At 37.8% G+C, this 24,651-nt stretch overlaps 1 non-coding gene across 1 annotated transcript; it reads left to right on the plus strand.

The window, feature by feature from the left end:
- The first annotated feature begins 20,261 nt into the window (after positions 1-20,261).
- Positions 20,262-20,427, plus strand: LOC116908416. Its single transcript, XR_004388955.1, has one exon. It is a non-coding gene; the product is annotated as a U1 spliceosomal RNA (small nuclear RNA).
- The last annotated feature ends 4,224 nt before the right edge of the window (positions 20,428-24,651 follow it).

The following is a 24,651-nucleotide window of genomic DNA, read 5'->3' on the forward strand; positions in this document are numbered from 1 at the left end:
TGATAAATGGATATTAGCCAAAATGCTCGAATTACCCAAGATGCAATCCACAGACCACAGGAAGCTCAAGAAGAAGGATGACCGAAATTCGGATGCTCCCACTCCTTCTTAAAAGGGGCAAATATCCATAGGAGGGGATATGGAAGCAAAATTTAGAACATCAACTCAGGGAATGGCCATTCAGAGACTGCCCCACATGTCGCCTATATATACACAGCCACCAAAACTAGATAAGATTGATGAAGCTAAAAAATGCTTACTCAAAGGGACTAGATATAGATCTCTCCTGAGAGACACATCCAGAGCATATCAAATACAGAGACTAATACTAGCAGGAAACCACTGAACTGAGAACAGGACCCCCTTGGGGGGAATTAGAGGAAGGATTGAAAGAGTTGAAGGACCTTGCAACTCCATAAGAACAACAATGCTAACCAACTAGAGCTTCCAGGGACTAAACCACTACTGAAAGACTATACATGGACTGACCTAGGGCTCCAACTGCATATGTAGCAGAGAATAGCTTTGTTGGGGCATCAGGGAAAGGGGAAGCCCTTGGTCCTGCCAAGGTTGAACCCCCAGTGCAGGAGAATATGGGGGGCAGTAAAGGGGCAGTAATATGGAATACCTATATGGGGGAGGGAGAGGGGGTGGAGGTTTATGGACAGGAAACTGGGAAAGGGAATAACATTTGAAATGTAAGTAAAGAAATATATCTAATAAAAAAGAATATTCTAATTTTGAGGTTGGGAGGGAGTCATGGGAAGGTAGGAGGGATTAAAGAGTGTGAAAACATTGTACGTATATATGAGATTCTCAAAGTATAACTTTAAGAAACATTAATTAGAGTCTACTCATGTGTCTTTCAGGCATAGTCCAACTTTTTAAGTCATAGCTTACTGGGTTGTGTTAAGTAGGGGGTTGTTTAATTAGTGATATGATAACATTTATGGTTAAAGTTCTGAAAGTTATTTATTTTTTTTGTCTAGGTTTGTCTTAAGAAAATAAAAGTCTAGAGCCACATACAGTGGTACTTCCTTCTAATCTTGGTACCTAGAAAATAGAGGCAGGAGAATGAACTGTTTCAGGGCATCGAGTTTTTTTTTTTTAAATTAAAACATAATTACATAACTTCCTCCTTCTTTGTCCTTTCTCCAACCCCTCCCATGCCCCTTCTTTCCCTCTCTTGCCATATACCTCCCTCACTCCCTCTCAAACTGATGGCTTCTTTTTTATTTTGTGTATATGCTTAAGCATCTGATTTTAAGTTAAAAGTTGTATACTCACCTCTTGCTGCATTTGGATATTACTAAATTCCACAATCTCTGTATTGTGAAGTATTGACAGAAGAATGTTCTTCACAGATCCTGACCATAATATTTGCTAGCTATATGTGTTAAAAATGGTTTCCCTTTGTTCTTCTGATTCTTCATCAATAACATGTGACTGATGATATCATAAATGTTTTTTTTGATGATTAACTAAGGGAAATTTTTAAAAAATATTTTAAAGTATAACCATATGTTTTAATAGACACTCATGAATTTCCCCCTATTATCATATTTAATAGTTTTCTGCTAAGCATTTTATTATATCAAACAAGACAGGATAAGCCTGAATCCTTCTACATCTCTCATTTCTCTTATTTTTATATTTTGTCTTCCTCACTAAATTCTTTGCTCGTTTCCTTTTAAGTTTTATTATTTTTAGCCTTGTGAGATAGGGTCTCATGAAGTACTGGGTGAACTCACACTTACTATGTGGTCCAGGCTAGTTTTGAAGTCCTGTTTCCCTTGTCGCTACCATAGTACTGAGGTTATCAGCTCAGTTCAGGTTCAGTAAAGATGCTTCCTCCTCCTCATCTTCCTCCTTCTCATCTTCCTCCTCCTTATTCTCCTCCTCCTTTTCCTCTTTCCTCATAGAAGAATTTTAATCCAGCAACAAGACTGATCTGGCAATATAGTATATATCTGGCTGGAATGCCTTTATATGTAGGTACACTACATACCTTTAATACCTCTGGCTGGAATATAGACATGCTCTTAGTACACACCTTTTATACCTCTGGTTAAAATATAGACTTGCCTTTCGTATATACTTTTAATCCCAAACAATGACATCTAATTGAGATATAGACAAAGTGATAAATCAGAGAAAGATTTGAGAGAATGAATCAGAGATAGAATGTGCTCAACCGTATAATAGACAGAAAAGAGACACTACTAAAATAGCAGTGAGGAAGAGAGAGTCAGTTTAACTAGTTCAACTCAATTCAATTCAGTTCAGTTCAGTTCAATTCAATTCAATTCAATTCAATTCACTCATGATCAGTTCAGCTGAGATCAGTTCAGTTCCTGGAGATCAGAGACTGTATGTCCAAGAGAGCAATTTGGTCAGAAGTTGAAAGAAGCCAATTTGAATCAGTCAGCTTGGAAAGGAGTTTGAGCCTAAAACTGGGTTGAACCAACCAGCCAGAGTTCAGAAAGAGCTAGAAATGATGAGGTTATTTAGCAGTAAGCCTCAGAGACTAGAAACTTTCAGGCTTAGGGATAGTTACATAGAAATGCTCTAGGTTCAGCCCAAGCCTTGTGTCTGTAAAGCATAGACATGACACACATCTCTCCCCTTCTTCTAAGAATATAAGAATGACTTTACATTTATCCTCTCCACCTCCTCCTTTTGTTCTACTTGTTCTCCTTCTTCTTGTTGTTCTTGTTGCTGGTGTTTTTCTTCTTTGTCTTCACTTCTTCATCTTCATCACTTACTATTCTTGTTTCCTACCTCTTTCATTTTCCTTCTTTTTCTAAATTGTAGAGACTTTGTTTTTATCATTTAGAACTCTATAGACAATTTCATCACTGATAACCAAAACTTTTGCACATGGGTGTGTCAGGAAACAGCAACCCTTCATGTAACAGCTGCACTAGCAGCATTCTGACATTTGGAATGCAGTCATCGCTTTGTGGTGCTTGTTCTACATAAGTAACTTATATTTCACAGGCATTTCTGGAATAAGGTGTTTTTCCTATGTTTAAACTTTTGTCAATATGTGAACTCAAACTATGGCGTTTTGAGGTGAGACTATCAGAATCAGCATGACTATTTCCTCATTAAGATTGTGTCTTAATAAAAAAAATCTTTGCTTTGCTGAATAACTGCTGGAAGTGGTTATGCCTTAATATTGGATTAGAGAGTTTACATGCCTTGCGGCAAACTCACAGCTGAAGAAAAATAAATGGCTTTCCCATTGCAGGTTTTTTCTTTCTTTCAAAATGTCTCCAAAGTAGAAGGAGACAAAGACCTCTGTAAAAAGCAAAAAAGTGTGTTTGCCCCTGTGTTTATCAGGTGACCAGGCACTGATGAAAACAGAAAAGAGTACACAACCAAGTGTAAATTTCTAGGTTTTATAATAAAATAAATCAAATATAACCTGCCTATTCTGGCTATAATAATGAAAAAATGAATAAGTCACATGAACTGCCAAGACATTCTTAGTTTCATGCTTTGTGGATAAAAAGCACATATTACTTTAAAATATGTCAGAACCATAAATAAAGGGTAAAGAAGTTAGGTTAAAAGTTTAAGCACATTTTTATTTTCACTACTTGTCTTCTCTATCAATTAATGATTTATGTCCATTGAGAGAGATGTAGCACATGTACACTTCAGAGGAATACTATTGTGTATTTATGTTATAAATGATATCACATGAAAATAGGGACATTGTAGTCCTTACCACATTTCTAGCTTAATTTTGTAGAGCAGTTACCAAAATAGTACTTTGAGAGGATACAAGGGTGAAAAATAAATGTTATTTTTCAAGGTTTTCACTCACAATGCCATGAGTGTTGTTCCATGGGACATACGATCACTCAGTAGCACAGAACAAAGGCTAAGAATAGTATATTATGATGACTGCTGTTCATAAATATGCTGGCCATTGTACTAGAGTCAGACTTGCCCCTACCCCCTCAATCTCCATCCTCTCATTTATCTCTCATGTATGAGCTTTTGAGCAAACACACACACACACTCACACACACACACACACACACACACACACACACACGCCCTCATGCATGCAGAGCGAGGGAGGAAGAGTAGGAGGGAGGGAGAAAGAGAAGGGGGTGTGGCATATATCTTGTTTTTTTTTTTAAGCATTATCTTTCATTCTAGTTTGTGATAACCCCAAACTCAAGTACTCTAACTTTACTCTAACTTTAGAGTCTTAATTATAAATCTGTTGCTTTTGAAAACGTGGACTAAATGGCTCCATGGATTAGAACATTTTAATGTCACAGTTTCATTGGTAGTTCTATATTTTATTAATAATTGAATTCATTCGCTTTCTCTGAAACTTAAACTTTTTCGAGATTTCATTTTAACGTGTATCCAAATGTATCATTGTGTACTCTCTCATTTAGTACCCACAACAGCCAGAAGACAGCATTTGCTCTCCTGGGACTACTTACCAACAGTTGTTATCTGTTACGTGGATAGTGGGAATTAAACTCAAGCCCTCTGGGAGAGCAGCAAGTGCCACTGACTGCTGAAACATCTCTCCAACTCCTCTCTCAAATTTTCACACACCACATTTCAATAACTAAGAATATAGTTCTAATTCCAGTAATCTAGCAGCATTTACCTCCCATAGAGAAGGACATGCAATGAGTTGTGGTTTTATTATGATTATTATTGACTCCTAATAGTAAGATGAAGATTATAAAACTATGAGTGAATAATGTCTGGATAGCTGGACTCCAAGGTTCTTTAAAATCTTTGATGATAATCAAAGCCAAAGTTCACCACAGCTTCCTGAGTGTTTATTTGTATTAATCATTCAGATGTACATTTCATATATATATTTTTATTGCATATATGAAATACTTGTGACTTTCTCATTACATTACACAAAATATATGCTTAGCTATTTTCTATGAACCATGAAGTGACAAAGGCTGAGGATTTGCAATGAGGCAGTGAAACAATGAATACTCTAGTTGTTCCTGGGTATATGAAACATCCATAGAATATATACATTTGTGATATACGGATGTCCATGCAAAGCAAGTAATCGTTGACTGCTACTAGCTACTTTTGGGCTTACCCATGCAGTCATATTCAATAAAGCTTTACCACTGAGAGTCCTGCTGCTGCCATTTCCTGCAGAGCTTGCTGACTGGGCTTTAAGTTAAACACAGAAATTTTTACATAGAGATGACTAAGTCCTCCTCACCTTCAAATATACTTTGGAATTAAATCCCCTCCCTAGCCTGTCTGCATTTTCAGCTAAAGTAAGGATGTTACCAATGATCTTGATGAATATAGCTTGAATCTATCAGAATGAGAGGAGCTAAATAACTGTTATAACAGCAAAAATAAGTGTGATGGCATCAGATTTCCCTATTGTTGGAGTCCATGAAAGGAGACCTTGTTGGATGTGGTTTGAGCTGAGGGGCTGCAGTTATCTCTTCTGACCTGTAGCTCAGGTACCTGCCAGTCTATAGAGCCAGTGAAAACCTAACATGTGAGTTTAACTAGTTATGACACGCTGAATATTGCTTTAATCTGCCTTATTTGTTTTGTTAAAGAATAACTTGAAGGTGCATACTAGGAGACTCTTAAAGAATAACTGTGTCTTTGGGATAACGTATTTACTTTCATAACACTTCTAAAATAAGTGCTTAAAACTCTAGTGATTAGCAATGATTATATCAATTCCTTCAGGGGGGAAAGTATAAAAAAATAGTCAAGATTCTCCAGAGAAACAAAACTGAGAGAGTGAATAGATGATATAAAAAGGGATTTATTAGATGGGTTTATGCAATATAGCTGACTAGTCTAACAGGCATTGCCTACACATTGAAAAGTCTGATATCCCAGTAGCTCCTCAGTTCACAAAGCTGGATGGTTGAACAGTCCCCATCCACAAAATTGATGTCTGAGCAGTTCCAAGCTTGTACTTAGGTCCTGAAGGATGACTGGAGATATGACGGTCTTTAGTACACATTGGAAGCCTGAAGGGGTGGTCTCTGTTTTCAGCAAATGCTAAGAGTACCAGCAACATTGAGTTGATACATTTAGCAAGAAGTAATGGTAGGCAGGCAACCAGTATAGCTTTTCCTCAGATGTCTTAATATCTTGGTTACTGCAGTGCACCCATTCTAGTGGCGGGTTTTCTCTGCTCTGCTCTACTGATCCTTCTGGGAATTTTCTTCACAGGTTCACCAAGAGGCTAGACTCTTAGTTGATTCTAGATTCAAATGATCAAGATTAGCAACACATTAAATACTATAATTGACATCTGTGTGTCAAATGCATGCAAAGTTATATTTCGAAGCATTTTCAACATTTCCAACTCCCCTCCAAACTCTGCTTTCTGATTTTATCTTTTCAAGTCCTTGACAACCCTGGTGCTGACTATGGAATGAAGTATATATATCACAGGAAAGGTGCATGTGGAATGACAGGCACATTCAGTTGACAAGGCTGGGGGATCGAAGTTTTCATTAAACAGGTAGCAATAATCAATTGTGTTGTCTTGAATGATTCATCTGAGTTCTTCAAATTTTAGAGTTCCCATCTAAAATAAAAATGGGAGGATCACATAATTGACTGAACTGACAGATGCCAGTATTGACAAATGGGGAGGAAATGTCTATGATTAATTCTTAAAGCCAGAGAGTGGAGATACTATTCAGACCTAATGGAATGGAAGCACAACCAAAAGGAGTAAACCCTTTAACAGGATGCCCTGAAATGGGCTCTGAAGAACTGGAGGTGAACAGGGCATCTGTCATCTATCCACCTCTGTCCTCACCACTTCTCACCTCCATCCTCGTTTTTTGACCTTCCAGTCTATTGCCTAGGCTGCCCTTCTTACCTCTTCTTCAACCACAGAGAGCTCTGCTGCAAGCTGTTTTCTCACCCACTCAGGGAAAATGAACCTAAGCTGTGCACCATGTTCAGTCTTTCCCAAGTGTGATGTATTCTATAACTTTCCTTCAGATGGAGGATTAATGAAGCAAGACCCACCTACTTAACCCCTCTATAAAAATCAACCTGGGTAGAAGGATGGTAGGTGAACACCTTACTGAAAGAAGAGATCTTCCATTTAGACCATTTACCTTCTCAATTTAACATAAATAATAGTTTCTAAAATTGTCTTCTGCTGGTTATGCACATATACTACTTTCTGGAAAACCATCTCCGTGAAGTTTCATACATGATACATGGGTGAGATTATTTCTACCAGGGAATGTTTCTAGGATCGTCTTTGAACTATATTGCCTGCAAAAACTCTATCGCCTGTAAATCTTCATCCACTATATTCCATTATATCCATAATTTAAACACCAGATACAGCTCTCAGGGGTATCCTCTGAAATTGTTCTTTGTGTAATATGCCAAGAAAATTAATTATACTCATGTTTTCATATTGTCATTTTGAACATTTTTAATGTTTTCTTCATTTTTTTAAAAATTCTATTTATTTATTTTTACACTCTAGATTTTATTCCCCTTCCGGTCCACCCTCCAACTCTTCTACATCCCATACCTCCTCCCTGCCCTCCCCCATGTCTCCAAGAGGATGCCCCTCACCCCCATCCCACCAGACCTCTAAACTTCCTGGGGCCTCCAGTCTCTTAAGAGTTAGGTGCATCTTCTCTGGTTGAACCCAGACCCAGGAGTCCTCTGCCATATATGTGTTGGAGGCCTCATTTCAGCTGGTGTATGCTGCCTGATTGGTGATCTAGTGTCTGAGAGATCTCAGGAGTTCAGGTTAATTGAGACTGCTGGTCTTCCTACATGCTTGCCCTCCTCCTTAGATTCCTCCAGCTTTCCCCTAATTCAATAGAGGGATCAGCAGCTTCTGTCCATTGGTTGGGTGCACATATGTGTATCTGACTCTTTCAGCTGCTAGTTGGGTCTTGTTTATTCACTTTACATCCAGCTCACTCTCCTGCCTTCTGGTGGTCATCTCCTTCCACAATCCTTTCCCCCATACCCTTATCCTCTTCTGCAGGGAGACATCAAGTCTCAGTGAGGCCAGGGGTATCCTACAGTAGCCAGACAAAGTAGCCCAGCTAGAAGAACATATTCCACAGATAGGCAATAGTTTTTGGGATAGCCTGCATTCCAGTTGTTTGGGACCCACATGAAGACCAAGCTGCACATTTGCTACATAAGTGTGGAGTTGGGGTGAACTAGGTCCAGTCTGTGTAAGCTCCTTGGTTGGTAGTTTAGTCTTTAACTGACCCATGGGGTTCAGGTTAGCTGCCCCTGTTGGTCTTCCTGTGGAACTCCTATCTCTTTCCTTACCTGCAATCCTTCTGCCAACTCTTCCATAAGAATCCCCATACTCCATCCACTGTTTGGCTGTGGGTTTCTGCATCCCTCTGAGTCATTGCTAAGTGGAGGCTCTTAGAGGACAGTCTTGGTAGACTCCTGTCTGCAAGCATAACAGAGTATCATTAATGTTGTCAAGGATTGGTAATTGCCCATGGGATGGCTCTCAAGTTGGGCTGGTTATTGTTTTGGCTATAGTTCTCTCAGTCTCTACTTGCATTTCTGGTAGACAGTATAAATTTTTGGTCAAAATTTTTGTCAGTGGGTTGGTGTCCCTATAGCTCTACTGGGATTGCTGCCTGGATACAGGAGGTAGCCTCTTCAGGCTCCATATTCCTAATGCTGAGTCACAGCTAAGGTCACCTGCATTGATTCTTGGACACCTCTCCTACCTCAAACTTCTGTCGCATCCTTGAGATGCCTCCCACCTCCCCAAACCTGTCAGTTGCAGATTTCCATTCATTCTCCTGTCCCTCCCTACCTCTGATCCTGAATCCCACATTCCTCTCCCCCTTCTCTCTCCCACTTAGTTCCCTCCCTCCATCTACCTCTTATGACTATTTTATTCTATCTTGTGAGATTCAAGAATCTTTGCTTGGGCCTTTCTTCTTGTTTAGCTTCTTTGGGTCTGTGGAGCGTAGCATGTGTATCTGTATTTTATAGCTAAAATCCACTTATACATATGAGTATATACCATGCATGTCCTTTTGGGTCTAGGTTGAAGTGGGAGTTTCTGGTTGTGTCATGTGATACAGACTCACATAGTGTCTTGGTGAGGCCAACTCATGTGGTATTTTGCTGAGACAAGACCCATGAGAGGACACAAGATGTTTGAAGAGAGGACTCAACAGACAGTGATGGGGTGCTTACATAGCTAGCCTTGCAATGCTTTGTTGGTCTTTTCAGATCTCCACTTCATTGAGAGAGGCATAGCAGAGAACTCCTTCTGTCACTCCAGCTGGTTCTGGTTGATACTGCTGACTCATGCAGCTTCAGCTGAGGCCTGGCTATTTCTGTTGGATTTTGTTGCAGCTGCTGATTTTTGTTTTGGGACACTTTAGAACTGGACCATTGGTATCTTGACATCCTACTTCTAAACAGGTCCACATCCCCTTGTCCTGTTTACCATCTTTTCAAGGTGTTTGAGAACCCTGATTAAAAGTAAGGCTTTAAAACAATCTAAGCCTACATGGGTCAACTCATTGAGGATGATATTCTCAAGTTCCAACCATTTGCCTATGGAGCTCGTGATGACTTTGTTTTTAATAGCTGAATAGTATTGCATTGTGCAGATGCACCACGGTTTCTTTATTGATTATTTAGTTGAGGGACATCTGAACAGGACTTTTCATTCTTACATATTGCTTTAATTGTCTTTGCTCTATGTATACTTAAAAAAAGACAAATAGGGGCGATCCATTTACTCATACCCTATTCTGATTCTAAATTAACTAGGAAGTGAAAGTCATGAGGATAGTAGGAGATTTTATATAACATGTTTTAACTTTCCATTGTTTTGATGTGTTAACAAGATAAAAAACCAAGAAACTTTTAACTAGTCAGTTAGAAACTATAGAAACTAAAGACAAAGCTTGTTGTATTTATCCAAGTAGTTTGTAGCCTTAAAAATTAAGTAGAATTTGTTTTTGGGTATGAGGCAGAGATATATGAACACAAATGCCTCTTTTGTGAGGATAGTCACCTGATCCAAAGCTACATAGGATTTCATTCTGCCTTGGTGTATTTTTGTCTTTCTGTAATTGTAGTAGCTTTTCCTTATCCATGGTTTCACTGTTTGTGGTTTTAGTTGCCCTCATTCAACCACAGCCCAGAAATATTAAATGGAAAGTTCCAGAAATACATAATTCATAAATTTGACATTGCAGACTATTGTGAGTAGCTTAATGAAATATAGTGCTGGCCACTCCATTTTGCCCAGAGCATGAATCATCCTTTTGTCCAATGCATCCACACTGTATCCTTCCTGACCATTAATCACTTAGTGGCCATTCTGGTTCTCAGAGTCACTGCCATGCTGTCACAGAGACCCTACCCAATCACTATGTTTTACTATTAATTCCCAAGAGTGAGGCTGGCTTTTCTGTTTTCCTAAAAGGAGCCCAAAGTATTTTCTTTAAATGAGATGGTATTATTTTTAAAAGGAATAAGATATATTTTATAATTTTATTAGATGGAACTGTTATACTTCTTAATTTTATTGTTGTTAATCTCTTCCCAAACTTGCCATATATATATATATATATATATATATATATATATATATATATATACACATAATTACTGAGTTTTAGTACATCCTGCAGTTCAGATATCACTATGGGTGTAGAACCTCAGCCATGTATAAAAAAGACTGTTCTATTAATTTATTCTGTGTTAGACTGTGTCTTTAATTCCTTTATTTCCCTGTGCATTTCTTTTTATTTACCTTTCTACTCAGTAGCCCAAAATTATTTGCACAAGAGTAATGATATAATTATCAGTTTTGCTTTATACTACATACATACATGCATACATGCCTTATGTTTATATTCCCTTACATTTTTTGCCTGCATGCATGTATGTGCATCACTCTCGAATATGGTGCTAATGGAAGCCAGAAAGGTACTAGAACCCTTGGAATAAGGAGAAATTGTGAACTGTGCTGAAAGTTAAACACAGAGCCTATAGAAGAGTAAACTGCTCTGAAAGCTGGGCCATTTTTCCAGTCCTATGCAATATATATCATAAGTAACTTAATTTATTGCTGTCTTAATACTTAATACTTAATACTTCAAGACAGTGTTTAGCTGTTGGAGCTTGAGAATGTCCATTTATTGATGAACGTTTATTTTACTAATTATTTCTGCTTATCCAGATGGTTTTCAAATAGCTCCTATACTTATGGTCTATATTTCTAGTTATAACTTAGTATACTGACTTGATTTTCCAGTCCATGTACTTTATATATAAATGATTCCATCCAAGCTCATCTGTTACACTTATGGTCCAATTCAATGTTTCTTTATTAGGAAACAATTTATTACACATTTCTGGTAGAGCTTCAAGACAAATGTACAGAATGCACCAATTTTTCAATAATTTTCAATAATTTTAAAATTTTGTGATCAAGTCTCTTGTAATGCTTCTAAAAATCATTCTCTGGTACAAAGAATTGAAAATCTGTTAGTTAGGACAAAGAGACTTTATCAGATGCTGCTTGTTTGAGCATGTCATCAACTCTGTTTCCTCAAAGTATGATTCATTTTCTTCTAAGGAAATTTATTTTCTTTTTTGCAATTAAAATTTCCTTGTTATGAGAACAATAAAAATGCATACCAGTAAAAGGGAAAGCTATTTCTAATATAAATTTTATTTAGAGACTAAATTAATTTTTTTATTTAATTTTTTATTAAATATTTTATCATATTAATTAAGTTTTAAAGTTATAAAATAATCTCACTTGAATCAAATAAAATTGTTGCAGAGAACTTTCTTTTGAATTTGGTGAATTTAATAGTTTAATAGATTTTATGCTTTCTATGAATGGAATAGATGGGTCTTAAATGAAACTGAGATTTAAATATTATATGTAAAAGTTTTGTTTTCTTACTAGTCATGTAGGAAGAACTGAAAACTGTATACATCACTTATACAGCTTATACAATGGATAAAACCTCAGGTACTTCCAAAGCCATCACATGCTCTCACAGAACACTCATATTTGGTGGGCTTTGCTTGGAGGCATTCCTGCCAATAGTAGGCAAGATCTGTCATCTTTTCCACTTTAGTGTTTGGAGACTCTAAATGAGTTTAAATTCTTCCCTTGGCATTGCTGATGATGCATGCTGTGAGAAAAGTGTGAACCTTGCCAAAGTTGCAGTTGCTACATTTGCTTTGCCAACCACAGAGCCCTCAGAATCTCTTTAGGGCAGGAAGCCTTGTTTGCTTCCTAGGCAGTTAGGTAGCTGTTATGTTATGCAGGTGGTCCTGAATCCTTGACTAAGGATATCCCCGCTTCTAGATCTTATCCCTTTACAAGGATTCTAAAGACTCTGAAAGGATTCCTTTCAGTGTCTGGTTAATGGCTTGTCCTTTAAGATGTATTCTAGAAGATGGACCAGTTGCCATATGATACAGCCATATGTACATTATGTCCTTGAAGGCCTTCCAGAAGGGGAAGATGTGGAGAGAGAAGACAGTGATAGTAATGAATTTGTGCCTGTACTGGGATACAGTGATGTGTGCTCCTGTATTCATTTTCAATAAATTATTTAAAATGTGTTTTAGTAAACTTTTTAAAATGAACAAATTATAAACAATTAAAAATACAAAAGTAGTCATGGGATAAAATATAAAGAAAGAAAGGTTTATTAAGTCTTTTAAGCTAACTATTATTATAAGAGTAGAAAGTTTAAAATATACATTAAAAAGTTTGTAAAGTAGAAAGCCACATTAACCTGTGCTTAATTCACTAATAAAGAAACAAAGTACTTTTCTACAAATTGTGTGAGACTTAAGTATACGTTGTTTATAAAGAATATAGAAATGAACAGTAACACACAGGAACTTAACCCACACTTCCTTTTTTTTCACTAAATACATGGAATAATGCCAGCCATATAAGCTTCATGCATGGTACTGGGTTTGCAGATGCACTGTTTCAAAAATCGTTTATACTATATTATTGTTGTTCCCTTTGAATGTTTAGATATGTTTACATATATAAATTTACAACAAATTTATAGTAAAATTTCTGAAATATTCAGTGAAGTCACATTCTATTGAGGTTTATAATGTAGGATCACTAGGTTAAACCATACAGCCTAGGCATGTGGTAGTCTGTTCCTTAATATTCATGTACATATATTCTGTAATATTTACGCACTGAAAACACTTCATAAAGATGTGCTCTGTTTGAATTATTCTTCTAGGATATCCAAAACTACTTTTCTTTAGTCCTTTGTATACACCAGACCAATCAAAAAACCTTTTTGTGTTTAGTACATAACCCTAAGTTTTGCCACTTCTTTTTCTGTTTAGAATGGACAACCACATGTGGTACTTAATTGAGATTCTATCTAAATATGACTTCCCTTCAGCAAGAAATGTCATAGTCACTCTTGAGAAGTAGCTATTTAGGTCAACTGCCAAGGACAAACATAGGCTCATAGAGGGGTTCTTGAGAAAATGGGTGTTTGAAAGTGGTGAAAAAAAGACCTGAAGTTAAATCATGGGTTACAAGCTGATGGCCTATGTTCTACTCAAGAAGACAAGTTTCCAGATTGTTCTCTCTCTCTCTCTCTCTCTCTCTCTCTCTCTCTCTCTCTCTCTCTCTCTCTCTCTTTCTCTCTCTCTCTCTTGACAGCTTTTTCTAGCAACTCCAAAAACTCTGTATACCTCATCTCTTGAAGTTCAAACGTCCAGTCTTTTATTTACATATCAATTCAGTCATTACTACAGGTTCCCTTTTGATTATTCTGTGAATCCAGCCCTTTAATTCTCATAAAGAGAAAGCAAGCACATTTTTATTTAGCATTGTGAATGAATTCAGAGATATCCCTGCCTTTGTTAAGTAGGATGGTGAGCTATTTGGGTGGGACCTCACCAGGAAAGTACCATTCCTCCCATCCCTGGGCCTGGACCTAAATGCTCTTTATCCCAGGCTGACTTTGAACTGGAGAATCTTTGTCTTGTAAGTACAAACAAAAGCTTAGTTTGGTGGGATCTTGCCCTGTGATTACCACTCCCGAAATCTCTTTATCTCCTTCCTTAGTATCTTTCTGACAGGGTGGTTCATAGTGCAGCTGCCCCTGTTCTTTCAGGTCTATGAAGCTCCTTATACAATTTATATTGCATCCTTATGTTTTGCATAGCTGAGAAATTATATGTGTGTTTGAACTCATGTTTTCAGAGTTCTTTCCTACAGCCTTAAAGGCTATCCTGAAGGTTTTGGCATTTACCATTTTGCTGACATATTAGCTACGCCCTAGCTTCCAGGACTTGTGTTGTCTCTGATTATTCTGGAGTCATTACCCTTGGCAGAGAGGACATTCCACAAAGGAGGAGCATGGAAGTGTGTACACTATTATAAAAAAGCCTTAAACCCACAGCAATCATCATCACTCATGGAGGTCCACACATTGCTGACTCTGTTCTAGGGGCAAGAGCCATGTCATGCCATCCTTTACATAGCCAAGTCTGACTCAGCTATCAACAAACGGTTTTATAAGAGAGTACTTTTGCTTACCACAGGCATCTTGATTAGTTCTATCAGATGGCAAAAAACTAGGTGTAAAATCTAATCACATAACAGGTTAAATGTTTTGCAAAGCCATCTCCAATTCTAGGACTTCCTAATTTTTATATTATATAAGTGTTAAGACCAACACATCCAAATCTAGTTTGTGTTACTTTCCAAGTTTAAAGAGGCCCACCATATCTTGCACATATGCTAGTAGATATTGCATGCAGAAACAAGCTTATTATATAGAGGGATTATGTAATCCCTGACCATCAAATCTCTTCAATTTCACATAAATGTTAGTCAGTAGCATTATTTTCTGGGAGTGTAACTTTTACTGTTTTGAATCACCATACCTCAGACAAGTGAAGTTTCTGTGAATCTATTATGATATACATCAGAAATAACTTAGACCTGAGGTATGATATTAAAGGTATATTCCTGTTCCTAGCAGCTAAACTCAAATTTCCTCAGGTAAACCTTACCAGTAGAAAAAGTTGACCTGCCATATCAAATGCCACTTGCTGGCTGTATTGACATGTGCTAATTCAAACACACACACACACACACACACACACACACACACACACACACACACACAAAGGAAAGTTGCAATTGGACTCGTGCTTTGGTTATATTAGCAAGAACCCACCAATCAGATGCAGTTACTTTTCACATTGGCCAAGTATATAATATAAACAAAGATGGGAATAAATTGTCACTTTTGTCTTCTTCAAGTCAGTAATGATTAACATAAATCAAGCAGTTGACTCAGATATTTGATATTCCTTATTGCTTTGTAAATGAGCATAAATCTAGAGACTTTAATTTTGCCTCTCTAACATATTACTCTTTCCTCTATGTTTAGTATATGGATATTTTTAATTTATTCATACCATCTATTTCTATGATATGAACAGGAATCAAAATATGATAAGGACAGGATATATCCATTGATATTTCTGCTGTATAATATAATATAGTCCACAGTAACTATATATAGTTCACAGTAACACTTGTCTGAGGTGTAGTGATCCACAGCACTGAAAACATTATGATTCTATCTGTGACTAGAAAATTTCAGATACCTACATGTTTTATGTCAGAGGTTAAAAGAGAAACTCTCTCTAAATTAAACTACCTTTATTTTCTCAGTATAGGGTTATTACCAAGTTAGCCTTAATTAAAAGTTAGTTTCTTCAGTATTAAAACTATACCTAAAGAATTCTATATACATCTATATACATAGGGCAGTGTATCTCTCTTTCTTCAGTGAAACATTTTACAGTTAGATGGCAATTAACACAGAGACCCACAACTGATTAACATGTAGATATTATAAGATACTGTAGAAAATTCATTCCTAAATGGGACACACATTTTACAAACATGCCTACAAGACTCAGGGAACTTCAAGGCAAAGCAAACTATATGTAAGCAAAAGCCAGAAGATGACTTCAGGCAAGTGGTGTTGTTCAGACACAATGGGAAGTTGCAAAGTCACATAGAAAACATAGTGAAGACTTGCACAAGTTCAAGCTAGATAGTGGAGAGTCAGGCACTAGTGCCAGTACTGGAGGTATAGGCATACAATCTTTTAACTAAGTTGTGAGTTATTGACATTTGAAATATTTCTGATGCCCGGTTTCCGGGCAAACATCCCCCTCCCCCCTCCCCTTCTTTATGGGTGTTCCCCTCCCCACCCTCCCCCCCTTGCCACCCTCCCCCCAACAATCTAGTTCACTGGGGGTTCAGTCTTAGAGTTTTGCCATTCCTCTGAACTTGACACTAGGATTGAATAGACTTTGCCTTTTCCGTGGGTCAGAGGCATTAGGTCATGAAAGTAGAAGAGAAGACAAAATATAGACTCAGAAAGTGAAACAGATTATGGAAGATACTGTTCTATTTTACAAATTCATAGGCATCCTGCTTTATAGGAATATGTTGTAAAATTATGTATATAATATATTTGCATTCATATTCTATTGTTGATGAGACAACCTCTACACATTTAGTTACTTAAACCAACATGAATGTATTATCTTATATTTCTGGAGATTGGAAATTTTATACAGACTCTACTAGACTAAAGTCAAGGTGTACATTAAGCTACTTCTTTAAGAAGGGATTTGTCCACTTTTTTTCTGATTCTATAGGACACTAGCCTTCCTTTACCTCCTTCCCCATAGATTATGGAGGCAACAACATTATATCTTTGTGATGTAGCTGCTTGTACTATGAATGTTAATTATGTTTTTCAAAAAACTGTTTACAGGAGAGGGTCTACATGCAGCTTTTGGGAACCTGTCATCAGTTGGTTCTGATTGGCAAATAAAGTTGCCAGCAGCTAATACTGGGGAAGGCTGACAGAAGCAGGATTTCAGGATTTCCCAGGCTTGGGAATAGGAGGAGCAAAGAGGAGGAGATTGGTTACCCTTTAAGAAAGTGTGAAGAGGGGAGAGACACAGAGGCCACTATGGGGTAGAGAAGCAAGGAGAGTGCCCTGGGCTCTGGGACAAGACAGCCTAGTCCAGAGGGCACCACAAATGGGTCTGGAGCAGGAGGTAGATTCTAACAGCCCAGAGGCTAAACAGTAAGTACTATTGTGCTTCAGGAGGCATATGAAGGTTGTGTATGTGTCTTTCGTTTGGAAACATAAAGAATTGAGGCAGGTAGCAATACTATACTGGGATTTATTTATTAGTAATTAACTATGACCTTTTATTCTTAACTAACATCTATCTATCTATCTATCTATCTATCTATCTATCTATCTATCTATCTATCTATCTATCTATCTATCATCTCTGTCTTTCAAGAGAACTAGTGGCCAAACTGCCTCTAAGGAACTTTTTATCTTATTGATTTTTTTGAGATTAAGATTTGATTAGTTCTTCCACATCTACACATTGTGTCCCTAGTAGACACATCTGCAAAGCACTCTTCACCCCGAAGGCTCAGGGAATACTTCTAAAGAGAGGGTGAATAGATTTTTAAGAGCCACAGGATCATGGAAGTTGTTGTGAGATTGTATCTTCCATAATCTGTTTCACTTTCCGAGTCTATATTTTGTCTTCTCTTCTACTTTCATGACCTAATGCCTCCGACCCACGGGAAAGGCAAAGTCTATTCAATCCTAGTGTCACGTTCAGAGGAATGGCAAAACTCTCTGGTCCTGGTACAAATTTTGGTAGCATGTGCAAAAATTAGCAGCTGCAGTTACCTCCTTTCAGATATTTACCATCTCCTACCAAGACTAGCTAACTCCTTTCCTCTGGGATGTGTACAATTAGGTTCCATGTGATGGTATGATAGGTGTGGCTCCAGAGAGTATTCATAGCATGTATGATAGCAAGTATGATCCTAGCTTTTCTGCAGGTTTGTCTTTTGTGTCTGCTCCTGCTTCATTTCCTTATTATCCCAGCCATATTTCCAGAACCAAGTAGTGTAGCATGAAGGATGCTATAAATACTCTTTCAGAACCATACAGTACAGATTGCTATGGATATATCTGGGGGTAAGACTAAGGACTTTGTGGCCAATCTTTTTGTATACTAATTATCTACTCTATAACCCAGGTGTGTTGGGGTCAGTATAACTTATAAGCATACTGAAAATCAGCCAGAGAAAAACAAAAAGTCTTTGACATGATATTTTTGCTATATGGATAAAAGATTGATTATGTCTGATAGGTCAATTGGAAAGTCTTCTCTACATCTGAACAGTTTAATGCCTGCCAGTTTTCTTGCCGAGCTATGACCTGATTTTCTCTTCTACTGAACCTGAGAACAGTTTGGCTTACCTGGAAATAAGTGCCAAGGAAGATAAGGGCATAGAAAATGAAACTCAAAATTTATTCATTAATTCCACGAAAGGAGGATGGCTAGACATTGTGGTATTCTCCAAGGGGATCTAAGGATGTTTATAGACTTCTTTAAATTCAAGATGCTTCTTGCCCATGAGTGACACAAATATAGTCCTTAGCATATATGCAAAACTGTTGACTACATGTCCTCTAATTCCTTTTTAGTAAAACAACTAAAACCCATTTTTAGGTTTGTTATGAATTTACATTATTTCTTCCCCTTCCTTCTCCCTAGTTTCTACATATTTTTATTAAAATAAAACTAAAGAATAAATGAAATAAAGAGAGTAACTAATTATATTCTGCAACTCTTGAAGAGAAAACCGCATTACATAGACACTGAGATAACATTAGATCCCTCTTCAATTTCTGATACACTTCATCAAGTAAAATGGGAAGAAATACTTTGCCAAGTCCAGTGAATTTTCATAAGGTCAAGTTTTATCTAAAAAGAATAAAATACAAAAAACTGAAACAAAATAAGAGCAAATTAAATTTAGTTTAACCTCACTGGAAAAAAAATGTGAGAAATTGGGCAACATAGGGTGTCTCATGTTTTGCCTCCCTAATCTTTCTTGCCTGTATTAAAATAAATTTCCATCTTGGATGCATAATGAATGTCTTCAAGAATTACTTTGAATTCATAAAACAGGGAACTGTATTTTATCCTATGAGCCATGAAATAAGTGCTGGATCTGTTTTATTTCAGCATGCATGAGTTGATCCCTCTTGCTTAAAGTCAACAGAAAATAAAGTTTGATTATACGTGTCCAGTTTCAGAGATATTTTCCTCAGTGAAATGCAATTATGCAATTCATGTATTAAATGAGAATTTAAATTTAGACAATGCATTGCACGTTGGGTTGGATCATCATAAATGTAACACCTTCTCTAATAGCACTCAATCGAATTATTTCAAGGTCTATTTAAATAGAAAGTTCTTTTAATTATGAAACAGACATAGCAAACTCTTCCCATAAATGGCCTCATATTGAAGGGATTCCAATTGCAGGTAACAATTTGTCATTAAAACTTAGAACATATTTAAAAGTAAGAATTGGTAAGCATTTAAAAGCCTAAGAATGAAAAATTGCAAAATATTTTTGTTGGAGCAAACTTCTGTATGAGTTAAGAACTTCAAAACTGTGGCTTCATACCATGTGCTCCTGTTATTTATATGGTGATGATAAGCAACCTCTCTGGCTTTTCAAGATGATGATGGGATAATGGTAGAGCTGATAAGAAAACATACTGCTCATTCAAGAGAAAGCCCAGGAGCACAGTACAAAGTACACAGAAATTGAAGAGTAACTATCTTTGAAAGAAAATTGGCATAAATAACACTTGCATGCCCTCATTTGTGTACCTTAAAAATGTACACAGTATGAGAGGGCCATAGCATAACTTGGGGCCCACTCACAGTGAAATTTGAGATAAGTCTAAAAATAAGCTATACATAGTTTCTGTCCAATCTTAAATTTCAATACATAGGCAGAGAGGACACTCCAACTGGAGAAAGTTAAAGAATAGTACCTCATAGTGCTATAGAAAACAATAAACTTGAAGCAGATTGAACCACCAGATGGTACCTTAGAAAGATCTCTTCTGTGTCTTAGAAAGTCGTATGTTTTCTACAACAAGATCAGTAAAACTCAGTAGAAAAAATCCCCAAATCTTAAAAAGAAAAACTGTTATTAAAGAAATATTTAAAATTAGTAGTTGAAGTTAAAGAAAATGTGCTGTGTGAATTAAAATTCCAAGAAAATACAAACAAACAAAGCCACATAAGATACTGCATGGTGGTTTATCCTTACCTGGGAGGGGAGACACCCTGAGCACATAGGTAGTTTTCACAACCTACAGCCTATCCTTTGCACTTTGGCTGTGCCAAAGCCATCAGCATCCCATGTGTGGGAAACTCAGCCTCAAAATTTGTGGTAGTGAGGGACTGATGGCACTCGTGCTTCCTACTGGGCAATTCAGGAGTTTGCAGGGAGGATCCTGCAAGGTTAATCAGGATTAACCTTGATCAAGATTAAACCTCATGCTTGGGTAGAGTGAAAATGTTACCAGCCCACAGCCAAATTATCCTGGACTGTCTTTAATCATGTTAATAACCATTAATTGCTATTGTATGAGGCTTTTCCTAAAGGGAAAGGTAAGCAATGTCCGACAACCCCTGATATGATGGACCTAAGGACATCTGGTGAACCAATGAGTTTAATCAATGTTGCTCAATGAGGAGTTACTGACAGAGGCAGGGATGGTTCATAGGTATTTACATTACCAAAAAATCCCATTCAACCGTGGGTGATGCTTCCCTCAGCTGCAACCTCTGAACTCCACGAACCACTTCTAGGATCTAAGCTAGTTCAATGTAGTCAAACCAGTGACTACCAGTCAACAGAGGTACCTCAAATGGGGGTCTGGGAATTAAAAGACAGGGGTTGGGGATTTAGCTCAGTGGTAGAGCACTTGCCTTGCAAGCGCAAGGCCCTGGGTTCGGTCCCCAGCTCCGAAACAAAGAATAATAAAAAAAAAAGACAGGGACAAGAGAAGAATGGGGCCAAGACAAAGTTCTGATCAAGATTCAACTTTATTGCAAAGCAGCAAGCTTGTAAAGGCAAAAGCCTTAAGCCCAACTTCATGCCGGCAGCCAAATGCATAGATTCTGTTTCTCAGCACAGATCTCTCTTATCCAACAAAAAGCAGAACTCCCAACTCATGTGAGGAAATTCCACCTGTGAAGGCAACACCAGCTGACGGCAACTCGTGCTATGCAGGTCAGGGCAGAACCTCCACGGTCTGAGAGTGTTTTCTCTCAGCTTCTGCTTATAGCTTCTGTAACATAATGGGGAAACTTCTCAATTTTAGCATTTTCTTCAGGACTTATCATGTTCCTTCACTTTTCTTCAGGACTTACCATGTTCCTTCACTTTCAGAATCTCCTCTCTCCATGCCCACTTCTGTCTTTGACCCAACATAGTTTGTACTATCAGATAAACATTTCAAATATATTTTCAGTGTAACACAGACTTCCACAGAACCAAAAGCTAAGAATCTGATTGGACAACATCTGAGAACATCAACATGACAGTGGTTTTCTTTTGTTTTCTGTAGCCCTCCTGCCTGCTGGATGATCCTGCCAAAGTATTTGGAAAGGGTCCTGATTTGTTTCTCTCTTTTGTGTTATAACTACAAAAGTTTGCTCAACCACTTCCAGAAAGAGAATCAATGTTCTAATGTCATGGTCAAATATTTGGCTCACAATAAATTATCTCTTATCCCTTTGAGATGAGAGTACTTTTGTGTTGACAGTTTTGGTGCTTGAATGTGCAGCTCCAAGGAGGACACATGTTCAGAACAAGAGGTGTTCCCTGGAACAGTGACGTGTACCAGCTTAGGTTCTTAGTGGTCAATATTCTGGTTATTGTTGGTGAGTTTATGAGGCCGCACTTCCCATTGCTTTGTGTGATGGTCTGATGGTTTATTCTAAACTAGTTGTTTTACTTCTGCTTTGTCTCAGAGAATTTATTTTGTTGTATGTGTGTTTCCAGAACACTCTTTCAGAGAATTGGTTTGTTTGCTAGTATTTGGGTTTCCTACCACTCTTCAGATATCAAATTCTCCATTTTGCCTTCTCTCTGGTTTATTGAAATCTTGCCCTTTTTAAGTGAATGTCTCACATAATGATACTGAGTAGAAGCGTCCCCCCTCCAACTCCCCAGGAGTAACACTGTCAATGGGGCTCTCTCCATCTCTAGGACTTGAAATGTACTCACTGGGACTGATTATTGCCTCAGTATTGACTGAAGGTCCTTAGTCCTCTTGTTGGTCTCCAAACAGCCCTTCACCTCTCTAAATCTCTTGGAAAAAACAAAACAAAACAAAACAAAAACAACAACAACAATAACAAAAAACAGTAACACAATGGCCAGTTAAGAGCTCTTAGGGCTGTTGACAGTTTTCTTAAATTTGTAGGTAGGGTAGCAGTCTGAGTGGAATCTCCTGGAACTCTTGCAGGCCTGGGAATATTCCCCTTTTGACTGAGCAATGCTATCCTTTTCTGTCATGGGAAATTCATCTTCTCACCACAAGGATTCCCAAATTAGAAGCCTTCAAGGCCTTTCTCAAGTGACAGGGTTTAAATTCCCCCAGAAGGAAGCAATTTCCTTCTGGGAGGAAGTCCTTCAATTAGCCACTCAGATGATCTTCAGTGACCCCTGTGACACTGTGGTCTGGCCCTGGGGCCTTATGTTCCACAAAAGTGAGAAGTCCAAGAAGAGACCAGCAATGCGAAGTCTTCACCACTAGCTTTCTTTATGGTGCCAAGCCTCAACTCCTTTCCATGACTCCTTTAGTCCTGGGCCATCAACTGCCAACTAAGGCTGCACCTTCACCAGTGGCCTTCCATGACCTCTCAGTGCTGAGCCTCAGCTGTTCTTCACGACCCCTATGTGCTTTCAAAACCAGTACCACCTGGGTGACTCTTACGCATTACCAAGTCCAGCTGCAGCATGAGGTACAGCCTTGGCCAGCTCTGGAACATAGCTTTGTGCTTTCAGAAAACACTTCCCAGAAGATTTCACCTCAGTGATGCTGGTCTCTTCTTAATCACTGCTAATTTCTTAGCTCCAGATAACCAACATCTATTGTCCCAGTAGTCCCTTCTATTCTGGACTCTAAAGCCAGAGCCACGTGGCCAAAGCTGCCGAGTTCTGCTGCTTGCTGGGGCTGGAACATGGCCTCCTGATCTGTTTCATTAATTACCAGCTCTCTGTTTTCCAATTCCTTCACTGGATAAGCTTGGCTATCTTGGGACTTGCTCCATAGACTGACTTTGTATTCCTGTTATAATTATCCCTCATGTATATCTGTATGAGGATGTTGAGATAGCTTCTACTCCACACTGCATGAGACAAAAAAAGAAAATCTTCATCCTTCTGCTGGCCAGGATGGGACTTATCCTCTCCTTGGGAGCAGGAGGAAAAGCAGGAGTGGCCTTGGTACAGACCCATTATCTTCAGACTTCAAAGACAAATTGGATCAAGCCATGGCTGCCACCATAGATAGCAATTAAATCATCTTGAGATTGATGATTTATAAATCATGCAAGTGATTACTAACTTCCCCCATAACTGGCTTTATTTATATAAAAATATGACACAGAAGAAGAGGGGCAACTTGCTACAGTAGCTGAAGTTGAAGTGATGTGGTTTGCTGAATCTTGTTTCTTTAGCCACTTTGTCACTGATATGTATTATGAATCCACTCCAGTTGATGCCCATTCTCATGCCATATGCTGTTTTTCTGTTGCAAACAATGGTGCTGCCAACATTGTACATGTTGACAGGAACACACACACACAGAATTTTCACTAGCTTGTACAATCTGTACTGCAGGATTATGCTCAACCTTTCTAGTTGCTATTAAACTACTCTCCAACAGAGTTGTGTGAATTTACAAGCCCACAACAGTGTAGAGATATTTTTATTGTGCTATTACTTCATTTATAGTACTGCTGTGGTACTTCAATTTTCCTCTAATAGATATAAAACATCTTTCATAGCTCCTATTTGTATTTCCTTACTACTGCTTAGGTTGACTAGATCTTTGTGTGCATTTATTGCCTTTACATCTTCTCTGAAATTTTACTGACTTTATTTTTAACCAAGTAGTAGGTTTTCTTAAGTATTATGTGCACCATTTCTTCATATTAAATAATTTTCTAGCAAAAATTTCAGTTTGCCTTTTGGTAATGGATATTTTAAGTTTATTGTAACAAAATGCATCTCCCCTTTCTTTTAATTTTATCCCTCTAACCTTTTACAGACGTATCTATATTACTTACTATATTAGTCTTGTGACTGTGTACCCTTAATAGACAAGAAGCAACTGGATGTTCAGTGTTCCACTGTCTTCATAGCAGTCTTATTTGTGATAGCCAGAAGTTTGGAAACAACCCAGATATCCCATAACAGAAAATGTGGTTCACTCATACAATGGAATACTACTCAGCTATTAAGAACAAGGACATCCTGAGTTTTTCAGGCAAATGGATGGAACTAGAAAATATTGCCTTTTTCAAAAAGATTGGGATAGTTACCTGACTTTGCTGCAGTTACCACTAATCCTGCATTTCAACTAATTGCATTCAAGACAAACAAGAGTAATTAAATGTAATCAATTATATACA

This window comes from Rattus rattus, chromosome 8, assembly GCF_011064425.1.
Source record: "Rattus rattus isolate New Zealand chromosome 8, Rrattus_CSIRO_v1, whole genome shotgun sequence".
In the NCBI taxonomy this organism is placed as follows: Eukaryota; Metazoa; Chordata; class Mammalia; order Rodentia; family Muridae; genus Rattus; species Rattus rattus.